The 6,371-nt window shown below is 33.2% G+C and overlaps 1 non-coding gene across 1 annotated transcript; it reads left to right on the top strand.

Annotated features, from left to right (window-relative positions):
- Positions 1 to 1,338: 1,338 nt before the first annotated feature.
- Positions 1,339 to 1,445, top strand: LOC139846254 (small nucleolar RNA R71). Its single transcript, XR_011758982.1, has one exon. It is a non-coding gene; the product is annotated as a small nucleolar RNA R71 (small nucleolar RNA).
- The last annotated feature ends 4,926 nt before the right edge of the window (positions 1,446 to 6,371 follow it).

The raw sequence follows: 6,371 nt of genomic DNA on the forward strand, positions 1-6,371 counted from the left end.
TATAGTGAATACGGCATTAGATTTATACTAGCACCTAAGTCTGCCAATGCTTCTATTGAACTAAGACTACCCAGAAAACATGGAATCGTGAAACTTCCTGGATCTGATAATTTTTCTGGTATCTTATTCAACAGTACTGCAGAATAATTAGCATTCATAGTAACAGCCGAGAGTTCTTCCATTTTCTTTCTATTTGTGATTAGATCGTTCAGAAATTTAGCATATCTTGGCATTCCTGAAATTACATCAATGAAAGGAAGATTTACATTTATCTGTTTAAACATATCCAAGAATTTGGATTGCTCGGCTTCAAGTCTCTTTTTTCTCATTTTATTCGGGTAAGGAAGTGGTGGTTGATATGGTTTAACATAAGGTTTTGCCTTAACTGTGTTATCTTCATTAACCTTTTCAACTACCGGTTCTGTTTCCTTATCTTGTTCAGGTTGTAGTTCTTGTGGAGTAGGAATAGAGTCATCAGAAATTACAGGTATTTCAGGTGGTTTTAGTGTAATACCACTTCTTGTGGTAATGGCTTTAGCTGTTTCATTCCGGGGGTTAGCATTTTTATCACTAGGTAGACTTCCCGGTTTTCTTTCACCTATCAACCTTGCTAGATTGTTCACTTCTTGTTCTAAATTTTAAATAGAAGCTTGTTGATTTCTAAATGCTTGAGCATTTTGTTCATTGGTTTGTTTCTGAGATGTGAAAAATTGAGTTTGAGATTCAACTAGCTTCGACATCATGTCTTCTAAATTTGGCTTTTTATCATCGGTTTGTGGTGGTTTGTTTTGAAAAATAGGTCTTTGCTGGTTGTAAGTATTATTGGATACTTGTTGATTGTTTGGACCTTGTTGGTTGTTGTATGGAACATTTCGGTTATAATTCTGGTTTTGATTGTAGATTGGTCTTGGCGGTTGATAATTATTCTGATAATTATTTCCAGGTCTTTGGTTCATGTATGAAACATTCTTTCTTTGTTCCATTGTTAGTTCAATACTGAGACAATCTTTTGTCAAATATGGTCCTCCACACTTCTCACAACTAATTCGTATTGAGTGAATATCTTTAGTCATCTTTTCCATTCGTCTCTCGATAGCATCTATCTTTGCGGAAATGGAATCGAAGTCATGGCTAGAATCGGCTCTAGCTGCTTTAGATGATCTAAAGATATCTTTTTCTTGGTGCCACTCATGTGAGTGGGAAGCAGTGTTATCAATAATTTTATAAGCGTCAGTTGCGATTTTCTTCATAATGGAACCACCAGCTGCTATATCGATGTCTTTTCTTGTAGTGATGTCACATCCTTGGTAGAATATTTGTACTATTTGACAAGTGTCTAAACCATGTTGTGGACATCCTCTCAATAACTTTTCAAATCTTGTCCACGCCTCATATAGAGTTTCATTTGGCTTTTGTGTGAACGTAACAATTTCTCCTTGAAGTCTCACGGCTTTAGATGCCGGAAAGAATTGTTTAAGAAATTTTTCAACTAAAACATCCCATGTATCAATCGTCCCTTCAGGTAACGATTCTAACCAATCTTTGGCTTCTCCCTTTAAAGTCCAGGGAAATAACATGAGATATATTTGTTCATCCTCAACTTCTCGGATTTTAAATAAAGTACAGATCCTATTAAAGGTACGAAGATGTTCATTTGGATCTTCCTTTGGTGCACCACTAAATTGGCATTGATTAGTTACCATGTGTAGGATTTGTCCTTTGATTTCATAATCTGGCGCATTAATGTCTGGTTGAGTAATTGCGTGACCTTGGCCAGTGCGTTTAGCTCTCATTCGGTCTTCCATACTTAGAGGTTCCATATTTTCCATGATTGAATTTGTTGAATCTGAATCACTAGAGGATTCTGATTTAATGGGTTATTCCTCAACAATCTCTGTTTGAATGATTGGTGGTTCCGGAGGAAAGATTAGTGGTTCAGGATCTCTGAATTGTCCCTGAATATCCTCCGGATTCTCAATTGTGAGGTCGGGTTCAAAAAATGGATTATCGAAAATTTGAATTGGAGTACTTGGTTGACCGGATGACGATTCTAAAGAAAAATCAACGGCGACAATATTGGCTAGATGTCTTGATCAAGTTACAGGTGGTGAACGTACAAAAGGTGGTGAACGTTTTGCTCGGTGCATTCACTGAATATCCTATTAGTTATAAAAGATAAAAATTATATAAGTTATCAAATTAATAGACTTTTCTGCTTTTGCTGACGTTTCGAATAGCCAATAGATGCAGCAGGGAGCCAGAACCCTTTAAATCGGAAGCTCACAACTCAGCCACTAACAAATTCAACTATTACTACGAAGCAGTAAAAATTTGGATGTCTATCAATTTAACCACTTAAAATAATTTTTCGTTGAAGTTTAAAGAAATAAGAAAAATAAACTAGAGCGGCGAAAAATAAGAAAGAAAAAGAGCGCGTCGAAAAACGTCAAAAAATAAAAGGTCGAAAAATAATAGGCGTCGAAAAATAAAAATTAGAAAGTAGCGCGTCGAAACTTAAAAAAAAACTAAAAACTAAGAATTAAAAGTTGTGTCTTAAAGCTTAAAAGAAATACTATATCCCAAATGGCAATAACTTAAAAAGGTACTAAAATATAAAAACGGCGTCGCAAAATTCTAAAGCACCTAAATCTTAGTCTAAAGAAAAAGCACTTAAGGGATTTTACGGTAAAGCCTAAAAATCTAGAAATAAAAATAACTACGGCAAAAACTATGACTTAAAACTAATTACGAGCGAAAAATACAAAAATTACGCTAAAATAAATAAAAAGATACAAAATATAAAAATATACTTAAAGTTGTAAAAAGTACAATTTTTTTAAAAAATATTATTTTTATATTATTTATTTTATAAAACTATTAATTTTATATATTTATAAAACTAATTAAACTTAATAATACAAAATAAATAATAAAACTAAACTAAATAATATAATACACTAACCCTAATTAGGGTTTTAATTAAATAATAATAATTATTATTTCTCCATAATTATTGCAGTTGGCAGTCAAATGTGGCGTGTCAGACAGGGCCATGCGATCGCATGGTCCTCACATTAAAAATCCATGCGGTCGCATGGAGTAGGGTTTCGGGCCAAACTTTGGGCTGCTACAGTAACGGGTCGAGTACTTTTTTATTATTTTTTTCTGTTTTAAATTTATACAAAATATATATAAATCAATCAAAAACTTAATTTAAAAAAAAAAACTAAAATAAATAAACTTTAATATTTTATATATATTTAACAAACTCTTAAAAATATATAAATTTTTATTTTTCTTTTCTTTTTATATTTTCGTAATTTTTATTTTATATTTTTAAAAACGAAAATTTTTACAAAATAAAAAAAAACTTAACAAAATTTTAATAAAAATCTTTTTTATAACGTTTCGCTTCCGGCGCTTATGTTGGTCCCCGACAGCGGCGCCAAAAATACTTGATGTGTGCGAGGCGTACTAGGAAATAGTTATATTTTTACAAGGAAATACTATTAAATACGATACAACACTTATAGGCAGTATACCTAATCGTACAGTAGTGTAGTTTTTAGTAAGTCCGGTTCGTCCACAGGGAACTCGCCAAGTTTAACGCTATATTTTTAACTTATAATTGTAAAAATACAAAAATATATATAAGTAGTATTATTATTATAAAAGGGGGTTTTTACCGTTTAATGACCGGTTTGTCGATTTTAAAACTTTAGTCGTAGTTTAAACCTAATGTAAAATATTAAAAATAATTACAACATAATTTAAAGCGTAAATTAAATAACGATAATGAAATTGCGATAAATAAAAGTGCGATAAAATAAAATTACGATAATTAAAGAGTACGATAATTAAAAGTGCAATTAAATAGAATGTCAGTAAATAAAAGTGCGATAATTAAAAGTGCAATTAAATATGAAATAAAGAAATTATGCTTATTTAAACTTCCGTAATCATGATGTTTGACGTGTTGATTTTAGTTTATTCCCATGGGTTAATTGTCCTTTGTCCTGGATTATTTAATATGTCCGTCTGGTTTTTGTCCATAACAGTCCATCAGTCATAAATATAAAGTGCGAGTGTCCTTGTCAAATTATCCTTATATCCGAAGTCAAATATTCCAACTAATTGGGGACTTAAACTGTAACAAGGCTTTAATACTTTGTTAACAATTACGATAAGTGTCCTTGTACATAATTCACCCCTGTTTTAATAAGTCTATTAACTATTAATCCATTCCCGTGTCCGGTTAAATGAACAATTATTAGTATTTATAAATATCCTGCCCATCGTGTCCGATCGAGTGTATATGGTTATTTATAGGTATGTCCAATTGTAAATCTTTATATTAAATTAAAAAACTATCATTTAATTAAATAAATATAAAGCCCATTAATAGCCCATAGTCTAATTTTCACAAGTGTCATTCTTTTGTCCAAACCCCAATTATGGTACAAAGCCCAATTACCCCGTCTTAATATTTTAGCCTAACATCATGATTACTTCGTCTTAAATAAGCATAATAATAACTTAGCTACGAGACATTAATTTAACAATAAAATTAAACATAACTTACAGTGGATATTAATAGCGTAGTGGTACACGGACAGAGTTTCAACTTGCAAAACCTTAAGACATTCGACTAACCTAACCTTTTTATTATCACTAACTTAAAATTAAAATTACAAATTGAGATTATTATTTGGAGTGATATTTGATACATAGGATAAGAGAAAAGAAAAAGATATATATATTTTTTTATCAACCAAAACTGCGAATTTATAGCAATGTGGCCTGCTACCTACTGCTATGCGATCGCATGGAAAATGCACCTCCAGGCCATGCGATCGCATGGCCATCTAGGACAACTCAGATTGCTTTGTTTTCTTGCTTGTCGACGTTATTTTTAAATATATATAATATATAAATAATTTATATAATTATTTAAATATTATATTATATTCTTGTGCATAGTTGACTCATAATTTTTAGTCCGTTGCGTCGAGCATTGAGAGTTGACTCTGGTCCCGGTTCCGGATTTTCGAACGTCCTTGCGTACAATTTAATATCTTGTATTTTGCGTTTTGCGGCTTGTACTCTTGTAATTTTGAGACGTTTCTCACCAATAATTTGAACCTCTTTGATTGTACTTTGTACTTTTGAGCTTTTTGGTCGTTTGCGTCTTCAATTCGTCGAATCTATCTTTTGTCTTCACCTTTTATTATTTAAACGAATATCACTTGTAAATAGAACAATTGCAACTAAAAGCTTGTCTTTCTTGAGGGATAATGCTATGAAATATATGTTCGTTTTTAGCATTATCAAATGTATTATGGATCCCCGCAAGCTCTTCGGGTAATTCCAAACGATACGCAACTTCACCGACACGAGCTAAAACCTTAAATGGCCCAATAAACCGAGGAGCTAACTTTCCCCGCTTTCGAAACCGAATAATACCCTTCCATGGAGAAACCTTAAGCATCACCATGTCACCTTCTTGAAATTCGATCATTCGTCTACGCTTGTCGGGTAACGACTTTTGTCTATCTTGCGCCTTTTTCAAATGATCCCGAATCATGTCAATCTTACTATTCATTTCTAAGACCAAATCGGTACTCCCGATTTCTTTTTGACCAACTTCACCCCAACAAATCGGAGTTCGACACCTCTGCCCATAAAGCATCTCGTAAGGTGGCATCCCGATACTAGTATGATAACTATTATTGTACGAGAATTCCACCAAATGTAAGTGCTCATCCCAACTACCACCAAAATCAATAATACACGCCCGCAACATATCCTCCAATGTTTGATTCGTACATTATGTTTGACCGACCGTTTGAGGATGATACGCCGTGCTCAATTTCAATTGTGTACCCATATCTTCATGAAACTTTTCTCAAAACCGAGATGTAAAACGAGTATCTCGATCCGAAATAATAGATATAGGAACCCCATGTTGAGCGACTACATCCTTGATAAACAATTTAGCCAAGGTTTCCGATGATATCGCTTCCCGAATGGGAAGAAATAAGGCACTCTTCGTCAATCGATCAACTATCACCCAAATCGAATCGAATTGGGTTCTCGTCGTCTTTGGTAATTTTGTAATGAAATCCATGGTAATGTGCTCCCATTTCCATTTCAGAATTTTCAACGGTTGTAACTTACCATACGGCTTTTGGTGTTCGGCTTTACCTTGCAAACACGTGACACATTACTCAACATACTTAACAACATCACGTTTCATGCCCGGCCACCAATAATCCTTTCTCAAATCAAGATACATTTTTGTCGCACCCGGATGAATAGAATACTTTGACTTATGTGTTTCATCAAGTAGCACTCGTCGATAATCACCCATC

This window comes from Rutidosis leptorrhynchoides, chromosome 4 (assembly GCF_046630445.1).
Source record: "Rutidosis leptorrhynchoides isolate AG116_Rl617_1_P2 chromosome 4, CSIRO_AGI_Rlap_v1, whole genome shotgun sequence".
In the NCBI taxonomy this organism is placed as follows: Eukaryota; Viridiplantae; Streptophyta; class Magnoliopsida; order Asterales; family Asteraceae; genus Rutidosis; species Rutidosis leptorrhynchoides.